This window comes from Microcebus murinus, chromosome 7 (genome assembly GCF_040939455.1).
Source record: "Microcebus murinus isolate Inina chromosome 7, M.murinus_Inina_mat1.0, whole genome shotgun sequence".
NCBI classification, from domain to species: Eukaryota; Metazoa; Chordata; class Mammalia; order Primates; family Cheirogaleidae; genus Microcebus; species Microcebus murinus.
Genome location: NC_134110.1, coordinates 60,062,430 through 60,078,104, shown reverse-complemented (window position 1 = coordinate 60,078,104; position 15,675 = coordinate 60,062,430).

Here is a 15,675-nt window from a genome sequence, read left to right as displayed (position 1 = left end):
TAACGTTTTCATCCTCTTGGAAACCAGCCAGCCACTAGGCAGAGGAACTCAGGCTAAACTACTGAATGATGAGAGAACATTTTGGAAGGAGAATGGCCATGTGGAGAAGACCGAGGCACCCCAACCAACAGCCAGAGCCAACACTCCAGACACAGCAGGGCTACCTAGGACCCTCTCCAGCCCGTCACATACACCCAGCTGAGACCACATGGAGCAGAGATGAGCCATCCTGCCGAGCCCTGACCCACGGAATCATGAAAAATAAATAGAAGAGCAGCCCAGGCTGCAGTTCCTGCCTCCCCACCACCATCCACCGCTATCCCTGCTCTGTCTGCAGGCGTGTCCCTGGGTTTTGGGGTGGTTTACTACATTGCAGATTACTGAAACATTGGGTCTGTACGTGTTTCAGCTCTGGACTGACAGCCACAGTTTTCAAAATACTCACTTTATAAGTCTTGTGGGTTTTTTTTAAAGAATTTCAAACACCTGGGAGAAAGCCCCAGGAAGGAGAACTAGAAAAACTGATAAAGTAGAAAAGGAATAAAAATTGGAGAGAGTAAGAAATACATTTTTTTAACATAGAGAAATGGGAAGTATGGAGATCTGGAAGAAAAATATCCCATACCACCAATTAGCACTCTCCTGAGTGCTCTGAGATGGAAATAAATTGCATTAGGAAGAAAGGGAGTTCATCTTGATCGGGCTCCTGCTATGCACCAGTGGTTGCTTGGCTCACTAAGAATATGAAGGCCCTAACTTGATCCACTATATAAAGTCCATGGTATAACACTTTTCATTAGGGATTTTTTTTTGGTAAAAAGATTAAATTTCTCCACTTTCCATTTGCTCTTTTTAAGTCCCCAATAGGTGAGAAGCCATTTAAGTGGCTCAGTGGTTCTGCAGGGTCCCCAGTATCGGTAAATATAGTTAGCATTTTTTTTTTTTTTTTTTGAGACAGAGTCTCATTCTGTTGCCCTGGCTAGAGTGCCGTGGCATCAGCCTAGCTCACAGCAACCTCAAACTCCTGGGCTCAAGCGATCCTCCTGCCTTAGTCTCCCGACTAGCTGGGATTACAGACATGCACCATTATGCCCAGCTAATGTTTTCTATATATTTTTAGTTGGCCAGCTAATTTCTTTCTATTTTTAGTAGAGATGGGCTCTCACTCTTGCTCAGGCTGGTCTTAAACTCCTGACCTCGAGCAGTCCTCCCACCTTGGCCTCCCAGAGTGCTAGGATTACAGGCATGAGCCACCACGCCTGGCCTAGCATTTTGATTTTTGCAAAATGAAAATAGCTGTATTGCTTTATTTTAACAAGAGTAAAACATGCTGATCCAAAAAAATACAAAAAGGTGTAAAAAAGATGAAAATCCCCTGTAGTCCCATTACCCAGAATTAACCTCTGTTAACATTTTGATGTATATATTTTCAGACTCTTTTTGTGCCTTCTCACTTCTTTTTCTTTATAAACTATGCTATTTTGTAACCTGCCCTTTTTTTTCACTTAATCTATCATAAGCATCTCTCTGCATATCAATAATTATAACGGTTGAGCCCTTACAGCTTGCTTTCTGTTTTTGTTTTTAAGAGGGTCTTGCTCTGTCAGGCCGGAGTCTGAGACCAGCCTGGGAAACATAGCAAGACCCCATCTCTATAAAAAAAATAAGAAAAATATAGCCAGGTGTGGTGATGTGTGCCTGTAGTCCTAGTTACTTGGGAGACTGAGACAAGAGGCAATATTGCTTGAGCTCAGGAGTTTAAGGCTGCAGTGAGCTGTGATTGTGCCACTGTACTCCAGCCAGAGTGACAGAGTGAGACCCTGTCTCAAAAAAAAAAAAAAAACGGAAATTCATAAGATTACAAAGGAAGTCATTATACTGATAAAAGTGATCAAAATGTCAAAAAATAAAATGGTAATTTGCCACTATAGTGCTCCTTTATTAATATATTTAATAACAAGGGCCAGTGTGGGTCAAATAACTGAAGTAATATTGAAGTTATAATGAGCATAAATGAGATTTTGAGGCATGTAACTGTTGTAATGCAATTTCTTTTATTAGTGACAAAGTCACAGGCCCTGCTGATCCTACTGTGGTTTGTTTTCTATAGTTATGGTGAAGAAAATGCTAAGGTTTGGTTAGAGGCTAGTGAAATAGGCTGAAGAGCAGTGAGTGTTTCTTGGTCTCAAGCAGGCAATTTGGATCCCTGAGGACCACAAGACTGAGAGGCCCAGCCTCCAATGGGACTTTGCAGTAAGGAAAAATGAGGCATGGGGGGGGAAGGGGTATAAACAAAAGATGACATTGAGAGTTTGAAAATCTGTTTTCAGGCTGGGCGTGGTGGCTCACGCCTGTAATCCTAGCACTCTGGGAGGCACGAGGTGGGAGGATCGCTCAAGGTTAGGAGTTTGAAACCAGCCTGAAGCTGGGCGCGGTGGCTCACACCTGTAATCCTAGCACTGTGGGAGGCTGAGGTGGGCAGATCGTTTGAGCTCAGGAGTTCAAAACCAGCCTGAGCAAGAGCGAGACCCCCGTCTCTACTAAAAAGTAGAAATTGATTGGCCAACTAAAATATATAGAAAAAATTAGCCAGGCATGGTGGTGCATGCCTGTAGTCCCAGCTACTTGAGAGCCTGAGGCAGGAAGATCGCTTGAGCCCAGGAGTTTGAGGTTGCTGTGAGCTAGGCTGATGCCACAGCACTCTAGCCTGGCAACAGAGGGAGACTCTGTCTTAAAAAGAAAAGAAAAGAAACCAGCCTGAGCGAGAGCCAGACCCCGTCTCTACTGAAAATAGAAACAAATTAATTGGCCAACTAAAAATATTTAGAAAAAATTAGCCGGGCATTGGTGGCCCATGCCTGTTAGTCACAGCTACTTGGGAGACTTAGGCAAGAGGATCACTTGAGCCCAGGAGTTTGAGGTTGCTGTGAGCTAGGCTGATGCCACGGCACTCTAGCCCAGGCAACAGAATGAGACTCTGTCTCAAAAAAATAATAATAATAATATCAAATCTGTTTTCATGGGACTCTTCTGGGTACTCTTAGGCTAACTCGCTCAGCCTCAGTTTCCTTAGCTATAACATGGGATTTACATAACTATACCCAAGGAAATCAGGAGTGTTGAGAAGATTTTAAACAAGGCAATCCATGTGAAAATGTTTGGCAGAGACTGAAGCAGTGTTTCTCAAACTCTAATGTGCATGGAATCCCTTGGGGATCTTACTCAAAGCAGATTCTGATTTAGTAGTTCTGGGCTGGGCCGCAAGATTCGGCACTTCTACCAAGCAGCATCCCAGGTCATATCTAAGCTGCTACTCTGAGGAACACACTTTGAGTACTAAGGGTCCATCATACTCTACAAATATTCATTGTTATTACTTATGGTCACTTTAATATTCTACCCAACCATCAGAATGGCAGGTGGAGATGGGCAGGAAGACACAGCTCATCTAGTGAGGCCAGGCTTCTGCTCCGTAGGACACTCTGGTCTTGCAGCTCCACCTCCCTTCCCTGCCTACCATTACCAGGCCATGGTGAAAACTGGCCATGGCCAAGTCAAATAATGCTTCAGGCCAAGTCAGTGGGAAGTAAACAAAGGTGGGGGGGGGGAGCAAAGATTGAATGGGATATTTGTGCAAAAGTATATGCAGAAAATATTTTGCATTTGTAATGCTGAATATCTCACAAAATTCCCAGAGAATACACATGTGCTTCGTCTTTTGGTTTTGGGAGTCCGATGATTGATTTCCACGTAATTCTTCTAAAGCATCCCCTTTCTCATGGCTCTCATGAGGTGAAGAGCCTTAGAGAGCTCCTATTGACTGCATCTAATTTAAGCTTCTGTCTAAGAGTGACCACTATGAGAAAGGAGATAATAGTCACTGCAGCTGAGAATGTGGAAGATGGAACTCTTGGGCCCTGTTGGAGGGAGAGTCAACTGGAGTTGGTACCACCATTTAGGAAAGCAATCTGGCTTCATTGAGTTTCAGCATGTACATGCCCTATGATCTGTGAAAAACTCTGGAATAAATATTTATTCCAAGGAAATTCTCCCACAGGTCCATAAGGACGTTCATCATGGGATTGCTTAGGGTAGCTGGATGATGGAGGCAGCTTAGGTGCTTATTACTAGAGAAAGGTGTTAGTAAAATGTGGCTGATGTGCACTGTTATATACTAAATAGCAGTAAGAAACAACCACGCAGAAGTATATAGCAACATTTACAAATCTTAAAAACCTAGTGGTAAGGGGAAAAACACAAGAAACAGAAAAAGTCATATAAAACATTACCATTTCTGTAAAGACACACATAATATACTTCTTGTGAGAACATATGCATGCATAGCTAAAGATATATTAAACATATCAGAGTATGTGCTGTGGGGTGGGGAATATAATTAGCGTTTGGAGGTAAAAAGGAAAAATAAAAAATAAAATAAGAAATTTGCATGAATTAATGAAATGCTTAAAAACTGAACTTTTAATTCAAATTTCCTCACCTGAAGTAAAAACAAATATATAAGAGCAAAACCAACTCCTAGCCCCAAAACCTTCCTCTGACCGACATACAAGGGCCTTTACAGTCCAGCCCAGCATGACCTAGCCCAAAGCTAACTCCCGATTTCAGGTGCCATCTTCCTCAGTGTTACGTCACAACAGGTCTTGGACTTCCTCTCTTGACATTTTTTTTTTTAGCTGCAGTCAACATCTTTTCATCTTGGCTTCTTGCTACATTCACTTCACTATGTCCCTAGCAGAGAGGCGCTGACAACCAATGTGATGTGGACACTTCAGACAAAGATGTGTTAAAATATGTTAGATCAGAGAGTTTGCTCTCCCCAGCTTTGGTGACACTATTGATTTATCTGATAGAGAACCTTACGAGGTCACTTAATTGTGGTTCTTTCTCCTGTAGCACATGCCACACAGCATGGTCATCTGTAATTCAGGTATCTCTGTTCTCCATTAGACTGTAAGTTCACTAGGAGGGTCAGAACGTTATTTGCCTGTGTCCACTGCCCAGAACTAATCATATGAGTGGCCTGTCTCTAATAATGTTTGACAAATGAATAGATTCCCTGGTTTCCTAAACCAAATGGTGGAACAATCTTGCCTCTAATTCACACAATCTAATTCCCCAAAATTTTCATGGGTAGAAGTTTCAACGCATGGGTAGTACATTGTGTTATGGTCCTAGACTATGCCACAAAATTAATATATAATAATAAGGAGTGTTGTTCAAGTTCTTGTGTTCTGAGCATCAAGTAGCATGTCTGTGTCCCTTTCCTTGAAGAGGCTGCAGAATGTGTGCTTCAGAAATGATTGAATGAAATTAACACATTGACTGCCACACTAGAAAAAAATTTTCTTCCTTGGGGCCACGGTGTTTTATTACAAAAAAAATAGAATAGAAACTTCAAAAACAAAACGACCGTTTCCAATTTAATAAAAATTTTGTTATTTTTTTATTGTTTTCTGTGCGTGAGTTATATACAACTTGAAAAATAGTTCTCCCTGCTCCCAGGGTGAAGAGACCTGTGAGTTACATATGCTACATGAGGCCCCGGCCCCAAAATAAGTGTGAGTTAAACACAACTCACAATGGCAGTTAATGTGTTAAAGAGAATCTAGATACCATTACAGTGTGCAACTCTTGGATTCCCACATTTTGGGATGGAAAGCAGAGTGGGGTGAAACTTTACAGGTGAACAACCGTGCGGGAAAACAGTGGGTATACGTCACTGAGAACGCGCATCTTTCAGAGAAATCAAAGCTACCTTCTGTGCAGTCGGATCTGGCGCGCACATTACCAGCAGAGTCAGACACGTGCCAGGTTAGTAGCTCACGGTAAAGTCTGCATTGCTTCCGCCTTGGGGGTGATGGACGCAGGCACCGCGGCATCCAGTGCTGGAGACACTGTGCCTGCCAGTGGGCCCATCGTGATTGACACATGCCTCAGGAGGCGGGGCCACAGCCTCTCGCGACGTCTGAAAGGGGTGTGGCCTGATGGGGGGGAGGGTCGCTCCCTTGTGTGACCACCGTGGACACAAAGCCCTTAACAAAGCCTTTGGTTTTTGAAACAGGCTTTTCTCGTCGTACTGATCACTTTTCTCTAAAGGTTAACTTTTAAATTTGCTTTTTTACCACTGCCCTTCTCAGGGGTGCAACACTCATTTTTAGTGGAGTGAAAAGACCCTCTGACAGCTAAGGGAAGAGCAGTTAGGCAGGGAAAGGGGTTGCTCTCTTGGGCCTGGCCCTAAGGTCCCATTAGCGCAGCAGTGGGTGGCTCTCAGCTGCAGAAGTCGTCTGCGGTCTGCTGGGACTCCGGGTGGTCAGCTTCTGCTGCCGGCTGGTCCAGGATGGAATCCAAACCTCAAGCATGTGCAGAATGTTTAAATTGAAGCTTGAGTATATGGCTGCTGTGAGAGCAGCGCTGGTTCCCTGGTGCATTGAGCTTTTAAGTCCGCCGTCTGTGCAGTCTGTCCTGTCGTAAGCAGACTGGGAAGGCTGGGAGCCTGCTGTTCCCCTGCTTTCTACCCTTCCTCCTCTCTCGGGACCACTCCCAGGTCCCCAGCCCTCCCACCCTCCTGGGCCCACTGCCTGCAAATTCACCCAGCTCTGCCTTTGAGGCTTTGGACTTTAAAATTGTTGGAATGCGGCAACACTAAAGAAGGAATAGAATTAATTGGGAGATAAAAAAAAAAAATGGAAGGGTTGGGAGATGAGCTGTAGTGGAGAATGATATAGGTCCTTTTGCAAGAGCAAAACTAGCAAAGATGGTTGGATGTCAACCTCAGCTGCATATTAGAATCACCTAGACGGCTCTTAAACATCCCCAGTTCAGCTGCACCCAAGACTAATTTAGTCAGCATCTCTGGTAGTGGGACACAGACATCAGTAGTTTATAAAGTTCCCCAGGTAATTCCAAGGTGCAGCCAAGGCTGAGAACCATGGCTCTAGATTCAGGAGACTTGTGTCTTGGTCCTAGTTAAGCTAATAGTCAGTGTGGCATAGTCAAAGTTATTTATCTACTTTCTCTTTAGTTATCTTACCTAAAAAAATGAGAGGATTGCCTTGCAAATGTATTCAGACAAAAACAACACAATTTTGACTCCCAGGGACCATTTTCTAAAAATCGTTTTCTAGCTCTGAAACTCTGAGTCCATTCAAATGGCAATTGAAAGTCAAGTTGAGATTTAAATTCTGAAGTTTTTTAAAGTATTCTATTTGAGAGTTCCTCCCTACTTCAACCTTGTATATAAACCCTTCCACCAAGTCTGATAGAAGAACTGGGAAACTTCTAGGGCTTTCTCTAATAAGAGGAAAGAACAGTGGGTCTGTTTGTCCCTCTCTCTTATTGCTAGTTAGCTAAAAAATTAGGCAACTATCAAGAAAGATGTCTGGTACTCGCTCATTCTCTCTCTCTCTCTCTCTCTCTCTCTCTTTCTCTCTCTCTCTCTTTCTCTCTCTCTCTCTCTTCCTACATCTGAGGATAATTGCTACCAGCAAGGACATTTAAAATAAATCCACTTACAAAGAGAATCATGGCTTTGTAATCAGTGGGAGAAAAGTTTGATTGGAGCTTCCTACTGAGAGTGAAACTAAAAGATATAAAATACATTTTCTTAGGTTTAACAAATCTAGGTTATAATTTCAATTATGCACTAATTGTTAAAAAATGAATTATGGGTTACTTTTCTCAGTAAAATTTTCTGACATTATATTAATATATCATAACATTGCTCACTTTACTTGGACTTTTAAAGCCCTATCATAAAGTAGAGGTAGGGTTTTTTTGTTTGTGTTTGTTTTGCAAAATATTAAAGAGTATAGGCCGGGCGTGGTGGCTCATGCCTGTAATCCCAGCACTCTGGTAGGCCAAGGCAGGTGGATTGTTTGAGCTCAGGAGTTCGAGACCAGCATGAGCAAGAGTGAGACCCTGTCTCTACTAAAAAAAAAAGATAGAAATTAGCTGGACAACTAAAAATATGTAAAAAAAATTAGCCGGGCATGGTGGCGCATGCCTGGAGTCCCAGCTACTCGGGAGGCTGAGGCAGGAAGATTGCTTGAGCACAGGAGTTTGAGGTTGCTGTGAGCTAGGCTGATGCCCCGGCACTCTAGCCCGGGCAACATAGTGAGACTCTGTCTCAAAAAAAAAAAAAAAAAAAAAAAAAAGAGTATATTAGTTTTTCCAAAGCCTCTCTTTCTCCTTTGATATCTAAATCATTTTCTTTTGAAGGGCCTGTGGGGCACCAATGTTCTCAACTCTGTGTTCTTCCATTGTTAAGCAGTCTAAACATCTCAAATATTTATTTGTCAATGTCTTTGCTTGAGATTCAACAATTCTCCAACATCACTTTTGGCAACTTCATGAAATCCTTTAACTTTTGTAAGTTTTGCAGCTTCACTCTGTAGGTATTTTGCAAAATATTTATGTTATATTTGCTGAATTTTTATGATGGCAGGAGACTAAGCCACAGAGACCTCATCAGTGGGGTAGTAATGTTAGCTGATAAGTGATGTTTTAGTAGGGATCAATTTTAGAAATTATTGATTTATTAATTAATAATTAATAAATAAATTATTTAAATAATCATTAATAATAATTTTCACTACTCAACTTCTCAACTTCAAGGAATTAGAGAATGAACGCTTGAATAATTATAAACATACATATACTTATGCCATGTTGTCCTCATATATACACAAAAGAGGTAAATGTGCATTAAGTGTACTAGTTAATGAGAATTATTGTATCTTGTATTTGAATGTGGCATTACAAACAATGCAACTATTTCTGTACCTGGGGAAGTGGGTACATTAACCAAATGTAGTGACTGTGTCCTTAGAAAGTGACCACTAACTTTTATGTATAGTAATCATAATCATAATCTCTATCAGTGAGCAAGTCAACACTCTAAACCCATTACTGTATTGGCAGCAGCTCTGTGATCAACATGCATAATAAGTTCACATGCATGCTCTATGTTATTAACTCCCCATTGAAATAGTAATAACTGGAAGTGTTTTGTAACAGGGCTTCACATTTGGAAAGCCTTTCTCCTTAGTCCATTCTGGTTTTTGTGTATTTTTTTGTCTTTTTTTTTTACTTTTTTTTTAGATTTAGAGACGGGGTCTCACTGTGCTTAGGCTGGTGTCGAACCCCTGAAGCAACAGCTATCCACCCACCTTGGCCTCCCAGAAAGCTAGGACGATAGGCATGAGCTGCCGTGCCCAGCCCTTAGTCCATTCTGATAAAAGCATTTGCTTGGCCCTGGACAGGAAGCTAATTCTGTATATATAGCTTTCTAGCCCAAACTCCTGGAGCTGGGTTGGATCCTCTGGCATCAGCTCACAGGGGATCAGCAAGGCCCCTCAGCCCCCTGCTGTGACATTCCTAGTGCTTAGATGGCCACCGACTCCCGAGGTGACTTGCATTTTTTTTCTTTTTATTATTATTATTTTTTCTTTCTTTTTTTCCTTTTACATTTGCTAGAAGCTTTTTAAAAAAATTGTTTTTAATTTATATTTTTGAGACAGGGTATTCCTCTGTTGCCCACACTAGTATAGCGGGGTCATCGTAGCTCACTGCAACCTCAAACTCCTGGGGTCAGGTGATCCTCCTGCCTCAGCTTTCTTAGTAGCTGGGACTACAGCCCTGCACCACCACGTCCGGTTACTTTTTCTATCTTTGGTAGAGATGGTATCTCACTCTTACTCAGGCTGGTCTCCAGCTTCTGATCTCAGGCAATCCTCCTGCCTTAGCCTCCCAGAGTGCTAGGATTATAGGTATGAGCCACGGAGCCTGGCTGAAACTTTTTGTTTTTAAATAATTTTAATTGTTAAAAGTTTTTCCATGTGCCAAGAGAATATCATCCTCCCTATAGCTTGTATCCTGCCAATCCCAGTTTTGCCATTGGGGAGTTACTACCCCAAGCAAATAGCATTTCTTTTCTGCATGGACACCCTTCATATAGTGGAAGGCCCTATCTCCTGCACTGTGATGAGAAGCTCCCTGCTGTGGATTTACACATCTTAATCACTTTTTTAGCAGACTGTAAACCTAGGACCAGAGACTTTACTGGAACTGAGCAGTCAATTAGTAAATTAGGACCAATTGAACAAAGGTTAAACATGGGCCAATAAATCTCTTGTAAATGTGTTTGCATAATCCTCTAAAACAAAGGTAGTTTCCCACCCCCTAGACACCTGTGTAAAAGGTGCCTAAACCTACTAACAAGAATGTGGTATAGAAAGGTCACAAGGTTGATAATCCACTTCAGGACCTGACTGCTCAGGGTTTGAGACTCCCCAGGGCTAGTGCTTCTGAATCAGTTCATTTTGACAGCCGACCTCTGTTGAAAGCAGAGGTTCACCAAGAGATGGCCTTTGAGTATCAGCAGCCAGCGTCTGGCTGACTCCTCCCTTTTAGGAGTACGAGAAGCTTGGTACGAGGAAGAAGGAGCTTCTCAGGAACTTTCTTTCCCTGGGCACAAAGGAGGAAGGCGGTGGATGGTGCACAGAAAGGAGGAGGCAATCTTTTAGCTGTCCCCTTTTCTGTGATGAAGCAGGTTTCTGATATTGGGAGTTTAGGGGCTTCCCTTTGTCCGGCTGTTTCCTTGTCATTTGCCTGGGCAAGGAATCTGCCTAAAAGAGCAACACGAAGGATGGCATCTCCTGTCCTTGTGCAGGGAATAGAGGCCTGCTGAGGGCGCCCCGGTGGTGTCTGTCCCTCTGGGGGCCCGTCTAAACACAGCAGGCACCCCAGCCGGGGTGAAGGCAGGAAGAGCAGGGGTGCTGGAAGAGGATTGGGAAAGGATGCAGGGAAGAGAGAGGGGCTGGTGGGTAAGGCTGTGTTTGAGAGAAAACAGCAGTAAGACCGGCGCTACCCTACGGCCAAGGTTCTGAGCCCCACTGTTGGGACCCAGGGAGAAGCTTCCCCTCTGGGCATCGTCACTCCCCCAGGGTGTCCTCAGCATCAGGGAAGCTTCTGCCATGGGCATCCCATCCTGCGATGCCACGTCTGACTTTGGTAGCAGTTTCATTTGTGTGTGATCTGCTTTTTCAGCCAGACTGTGAAGTCTTATTCTGGTCTGTCTCTTCCTCCTCTTCCTGCCCCACCTCCACAAGCATTCTGCCTCATGCAGTGTTTTCTGGAATCTTGTCCCTGACCATCTGCCCGGAAATCCCTGGTAGCACTTGTTTAAAATGCAGTTTCCTGAGTCCCACCTATGTATTGAGTCAGGTTCTTTGAGGGTAGAACTCAGGAATCTGCATCATTGACAAGCTCCCTGGGTGGGCGAGGCGTAGAGGACCCCTAGCCCACTGGCTTGTTCAGTCAGTCAGTAGTGCTGACCTGACCAGTCCTGGGAGAAGAGGATGGGGGAGGGCGGAGGGTATTTCAATGGGCATCAGTGCCTTTGCGGTTCCATTTGCAAAGGCAGAAAAGGAAGGCATGGGAAGAAGGCAGTGTAACAGGTGAGCCTGCTGCCCTGGACTCTGGCCCTGTACACGCTGCAGGAAGGCCTTGCTCAGCTCGGCCTTGCACCTTAGCCTGGCTACTCTGGGCCCTACCGCATCCTCCTCTGACTCTTCTTGAGTTGCCGACACTGCCTGCCTGAGGAGCAAGAGGCTGGCGCTGTCAGTTGCTGGGGCAGCTGGGTCGAAAGTTTCTATGGTGCTGGGTAGGAGGCAGCGTGGGTAGGTGGGTGGCTGGGGGTGGCTCTGACAGTGGCAGGGCAGACAGACAAGGCACATGGGCGGTCTGTAAGTGTGCCACCTCTGACCTCTAAGGTAGGTACCTATTATTCTCACTTGCTTCACAGAGTGCCCCGCGGGGCTGCCCACACACTTTGGGGTGTCAGATGCACACTATTCAGTGGTGATCATCTGAATGAGATAAATCGCTTGTGTGAGTTATCAGTAAACCCAGTTTGCAGGATGGAGCATACCTTTGGCTTTCCCAATCCAGTAGCCCTTGGCGGTGTCAGCGTGAGATTCCTCTTGCTGTCCAGCCATACCCAGCTCCCTAGGAGCAGAGTTAGGAATGGGTCTTGTGTCTGCATTTTACCTTGTTCTTTAAAGTATCCAGGCAGGGAGATGGAGGACCCAAAGTCCAGCTGAGGAGGCAATCTGGGGTAATGTAGGCATCTGGGTCACCATCCCGGTGTCCTTAAATAGCAGTTTATTGATAGAGGGCTTTCGGCAGCCAGCGATTAGACTTGAATTGATTGATAACCTATTTATTTGCTCAATAAGGTTGAGGACAGTGGTTTTCAAGCTTTTATGTATATCAGTGTCACCTATTAAGCTTGTTAAAACAGGCGCCCCACCCTGGACTCTTAAGAGATGAGGCCTAGGAATTTATCTTTTCAACAACTCCCCATGCAATTCACACACACACACACACACACACACACACACACACACACACACACACACACGAGGATGAGAACCTCTGCTTCCTTGAACTAGGAACTTCTGCGGTGTTTGTTTCTTAATAAAAGCAGGATATTCTGCTACCACCCACGGCCTTTTCTTCAAGTGTGGTGGTTTGCACTCTGTCAGGTTGGCTAAGATGGAGCTATCTTCTCTAGATCCCCTTTCCTGTGTGGTTTTGAGTTAGAGTTGGCCAGAAGATGAATTTGTACAGGATTTGGAAGATGTGAGGCGGTGGCCATTACTTTCTGAAGGTCGCCAGGGTCAGATGTGGTGACAGACAGACACAGTGGTGTCAACAGATTCCAGCTTGTCCTTGCTCTCCCCTGCTCCTCGTCCAGTTCCCTTCCTGACTGATGATGCTAGGATGGACAGCAGCCCAGGCCCCCCTCAGATGCTTGGTGGCATTTCCACAGAGGAGGGACTTCACAGGGGACAGCTCCCCAAAGACCTGCCCATGGGCTTCTCTTTGCAGTCCTTCCGCGGTGGCAGGATGTGCTTAGCTTGTGCAGTTGACTGCTTGGTGACTCCTTCTGATCCTCCGATTCCTCCTGGGCCTTCCCCTCCCAGGTCCTCCCACAGTGTCGTAAGGTCTAATTGCTATACTAAGTCCTTGTCCCATAACTCAAATGGGTTCTGCTTCCCTGATTGAACCCAGATCAATCAGTCAAGAAACACTTCCCCCATCTGAACTAAAGCAAGACTTGGGAATTAGCCTTCCATTTAGATTCAGAGGAACGTCCATGGGGTGTTAAGATGTGCAAACACCATGAAGGCAGCTAAAAGGCAACCCATCCGTCTTACCTTTCATGGTTATAGGGTAGTTGAAAATTGTGATTCCCCCAAGTTCTCTTCTAGCAAATACAGTACCTTGGGCGAAAGTAGTAGAAGTCACCCTTTTCTTTCCTCCTGCCTTTCCCTTTAAGCCAGGTGCCCTTGTTCAGGCCACAACCTGCACAACAGTATGTGGCAGTTTTAGGTACCTATCCTGCCACTTATCGAAAGGAGGACCCGAGTCCAGCCTGTAACTTCTTCCTACTATCATCAAGCATAGACAGATCACAAGATGGCCCCATCAAAATGTTTCCAGGAGGGATAGGAATTCTTTGGCCCATTGTAAGATTTTTCTCTGCCCCAGTGCTGTGGGTAGCCATCTTTTTCTGACCACCCACATGAACAAGCTCTGTGAGCACCCTTAGGACAGTGTCTCTGATTTAGTCACCTTTGGATCCCAGCGTCCAGCACAGCAGCTGGCACAGAGGAGCGTGCAGTAAATATTTGTGGAATGAGTGAAGGAACCATGCAGAGAGCACACTTGGTTTGGAGCTAGGGCTTTCTTATCAGGCTGTATCTGGACCCAAGCACCAGATCTTTGCTTCCCTTAGAGCGTGTGGCACCCACACTGAGAGACAGCGCTGTAGACAGGCCCACTACCGGCCACCATGCGACTGAGCTGAGGCCCCCAGTGGCGCCTGGTCAATCTTAGCTGATGACAGGCTACATCAGCGTTGATAAATATGTAATACAAGAGCTCTTGCCTCGTCCTCCAGAGTCTATGGTTGCTAATTTATTGCAGCCCTTGGACGTTCTCAAGACAACACCCCAGACAGCTACTGCTGTCTGATGAGAGTGGCCACACTGAATGGAAGCCATTTTTCACCCTCGGGCAGCCTCTCATTTCTGTCTTGCTGTCATCTGCACCATCTGAGGCTTCCATGTTTTTGTTTATGGGGAGGTCTTTACCAAAGCATACCAACAAGGGAAGCAGAAATTGAGTTGTAAATAAATAGGGCCAAGTTTATCCAGCTTAAGCAACCAATAAGCCAACCACAAAAAAAGGAAACAAAACAAAACATATTTTTCCCCAATCAAGCGGAAAAGGCAAAAAGATGGTTTGGTTTGTATGACGTGGTGCCACTTTAACATGGGGGTTTAGAATGGATCCAAGTGCCTGGGGCTAGGGCTGTCCCCACTGGGGACTGTTTTGTTGTAGAGAAATCTACCCCCTCCCACACACACACATACACATGCCGGCTGTTCGGGTCTCAAGATCCTGCTCATCCCCTTGCCCTGCAGTTTCCTGGCTTCACCTGTAGAGCTTGGCATTGGGAAGCAGTGAGTTGAACCCCTGGCATGCTGTCAGGTGAGGTGACAAGGGACGAGGCACCGTGGTACAATGGAAGGAGGTGACAAGAGGTTAGTGCTTGGCTTCTTGCCTCTGTTCTGCCACCTACAAACCATGTGACCAAGGACAAGTCAGCATTTTTGAGCCTCCACTTCCTCATCTGTTAAAGGAAGTGGAGGGTAGTCTTACAGGTATTAATTGCTTGTATGTATCTCACTGGGATATTGAGAACATAGGAAAATTGAAAGGGCTAATGTGAAAGTGCTTTGAGTAAGGGAGGGGAAAGTTTTTGTATTGTTCACTGCTTTATAGCACTACCTTATAGGCTGACCCGCAAGTACAGTGGGGTGTTTGGTAAAGTGTTTGTCGAATGAATAAAAGTGAACACAAAAATCTTATTCTCCTGGGGGTGGTGAGGGGAATGAGATCAGGAAGGGGCACACGGGGGGCTTCAGAGGTGGAGGTGGTATTCTTAGGCTGCAGGGTGAGTACATGCTTTATTGCTACTCTGTGTGTTTGTGTGTTTGTATTTTGAATCTTCTTTTGTACATACTTGACATCTATTGAAAGCACTTTTTAAATATTAATGCAAAGAGAAAAAGTAGAAAGAGAAAACCCTTGTGAAGTATCTTGACAAAGGAAGACAACAGTATTATTGTAACTCTTGATGTTGCTTCTGCACTAGCACTGAAACTCTTCTAGGTCATCTCACTTAATTTGTACGGTTTCTGTTTGGGCCATGCATTGCTGAAAGGTAGAGGAATTCATGGAAAGAAGGTTCTATCAGAAACTGAGGCTTGGCAGGGTCTACTTTTCTAGAAGAGAGTACGTGTAGTGATTTTGTGGTTTGGATGCCCTGCCTTTCACTTCTGTGTGGGTTACTCCTGTGCCTCATAATGTGAAGTTCAGGTAAGCTGTCATGTCTTTGCTTGTGCAGTAGCCTCTGCCTTGCTTCACCTGGCTAATTCTTACTCATCTTTCAACACCTACGCTAAGTGTCATCCTTTCCAGGAAGTTCCTCTGAACCACCACAGTGGATTAAGCAGCGCCTTGCTGCCTTAGCATATCTATGGCAGTGGTTCTCAGTTGGGGGGATTTTGTTTCCCTGGGGAC